The sequence below is a fragment of the Austrofundulus limnaeus genome, unplaced genomic scaffold, assembly GCF_001266775.1.
Source record: "Austrofundulus limnaeus strain Quisiro unplaced genomic scaffold, Austrofundulus_limnaeus-1.0 Scaffold25, whole genome shotgun sequence".
Classification (NCBI taxonomy): domain Eukaryota; kingdom Metazoa; phylum Chordata; class Actinopteri; order Cyprinodontiformes; family Rivulidae; genus Austrofundulus; species Austrofundulus limnaeus.
In genome coordinates this window covers 1,652,312-1,655,119 of record NW_013952427.1, presented here as the reverse complement: position 1 = coordinate 1,655,119, position 2,808 = coordinate 1,652,312, and positions in this window count along the sequence as shown.

Here is a 2,808-nt window from a genome sequence, read left to right as displayed (position 1 = left end):
GCTGTGGGCATGTTTTTTTATGAGAGTGTAACATTATAACATGATATAAAACTCAAAAAAGTTGATTTTACATGATACTGCCCTTTTAATATTGACGTATGAAAGAATGACTGAAAGATATATTACCAAGCTGAAACATCTTGTAAGAGCCTCTMTACTCGCTCCGGTTCTTCAGAATACATACTTTCCTTTTCTGAAGTGGGATCATTCGCGRAAGGTTCAACTGCATCCTGAGTTAAAATTTTCTAAAACCCATATTATATAATGATGTTAGTTTTTTTTTACAACAAAATACAACGCTCCTACGAAGGTTGTAAACGGCATGAAGCATTGTTGTGATGCCGAAGTGCAAATGTCAGAAATGGTAGGAAGTTCATAAAGAGACAGAGGTCAATTTCAATGTGTTTAGTTATGACTATGACACAAAGTCAATATACTGTATATATGTTTAAATACAGCGTTTTCAGAACAGCTGAAAGTAACATAAATACTTGAATGTGTAATAAAATTGAAGCATGTGCCTGGGAAAGACATAATACCCCACCTTTAAGGTAAGGTTTTAACGTTCCAGTTTTTATAACCTCACAAACCCTAACATTTCCACACATCTCGCAAAGCTAACTACTAAGCTTTTCATTGTTGCTGCAATACACTTTCATTTGAAGAGTAACCAATGTCAGTGGATGAATTGTACAGTCAGACTGCAATCACGCAGAGCGCAAAACCAAAAAATGCAAAACAACATTCTAATTACTCATTTACAAAGCCCTTCTCATTTTTTTTAACCTTCCAATAGGGATTATATTGACCAAGGATGAAGTGACTAACATTTCTGAAATCTTACAAAGAAAGAAGAAAAAACCCACAAACAGAACGTATTATTAGTCATCGCCAATCATAAACTCTCCATACCATCCCAGATGATGCATGCGTCATCTGTAGAGAATGAAATTCAGCGAGGACGGTTGTGAAATGTTTGGACGGAATCCAAAAGGAGCTGCTCAGTCTCCAGATGTTACCGGGTTCAGTCGTTACTCACCGAGTCAGCAGCAACTGCACCGTGTGTGCCCGAGCTGACTGTCTGCGATGAACTCTGTGTTTTCTTTTAAATCTAAGACAAAGTATTAGTCTCCTGAGAAGTTTTCAGTAAAAAAAAATAATAAAAAGTTTCCCAGAAGAAAGTCAAATGAATGTCGTGACTCGCAGTTCTGAAAATGAGAGGAAGATCTGGTTTGAAATGTTCCTGGCTTGGATGTTCAGTTACTGTAAAAGCTGTGACTGTGACTAAATCGTGGTCTGAAGTGTCACTTTCTTTTCTTGTCCACTGTTATCACATGTTTTATCACAATTTCTCTCCCATTTTTCTTTTTTCCTTCTTTTTTTTTTCCCTCTGACACTCACTCCGGCACGTTGTCTGCGGAGCTGAAGATGTGTCATCAATCATCTGTGCTGTGAGCCGGGAGGGCAGATAGGCTGCACTTCAAACAGGACGCCTTCTGCAGGTGTGGGATCAGGCTAAAACCTGGGATCAGGCTAAAACCTCTCCCATTCAGCTCTMCTCTTCACTCATGTGGCACCTTTTATTATTATTTTTATTTTTAGCTTAACACAGTGTTCTTTATCTTTTGTTCAGTTCCAAAATGTAACATTTTTTTTCACACCACATTTTCTACTACTTGCTACTATTATTAGCAAGCATCTTTGGGTTGTGTAATGACAATCCTGAGGCAAAACTTGTAAAGAATCTCCTTCAAGTACACGGTGTACTGTACAAGCATGGTACTGTTGGGTCAAATGGTTGTACTTACTGTAAGTATAAATACTGAGTTCCTTGTAGTAAATGATGCAACATGAAGCTAATGTGACTTTCTCTGAATCCAGTACTACAAAGTTGTGTGTCAGAATGAGTCAGTGCACGCACATCCAACTTGTAAAAGTGCAGGACGCTCTGTTCAACAGGAAACAGCCCACTACTGCATTACAACACTCTGCACTGTCTGTCAAAGACTTGTACTGTAAAAACCAACCAGGCAAAAATGTCCTCATTAGAGTCAGATTGCCTAYCCTTTAGCAACTGGGCCTGTCAATCATAATCTCTTTTTATAGCTGTTCTTAACCTTAACCCTAAAGTGTTGTGTTTGAAGTTAATTTTAATTCAAAATCTTCTTCTCTTTTTGAGTCCAATCTATTTATTTGTCATTTTTGCTGTGACTCTGAAACTGATATCAGCTCAACCTCTTGAAGGATGTCGCAGRTCCTAAAATACTTTTAGAGGCAGCAATGAGCAATACTGTACACAGGATTGTACGCAAAGCAGTGGTGGCCCGGTGGTGCAGTGGTTAGAGGTGCTGCAGGTTCAAAGCTGGAGCTGTGACCATTCTGCACAMATTTTATAGATTCTCTCCATGCACGTGTGGGTTTTCTCTGGGTATTCTGGTTTCTTCCTACAAACCAAACACATACATGTTAGGTTAACTCTATTACWTCTGTTCCATCCATCCGTCTGTCCATCCATCTATTATCTTTTATCCACTTCTTTCTTTCAGGGTCACGGGGGTCACTGGTGCCCACATGCAGCAGTCATAGCGCGAGGGGCCGGACACTGGATAGGTTGTAAGTCCATCACAGAAGTTAGACTGACAACTCTAATTTTTTTTTCTCTCTTTTAAAATATTGTTTGGGCTGGGTCAGGGACTACAGGTGGAAACTAGCACCCAGAGCTAATCCTGATACAGTGCATCTTTCCTTTCATGGCCAATGCACACTGTATATCGTTCCTGTTTTAAATAAAATGGTTTTATATATATA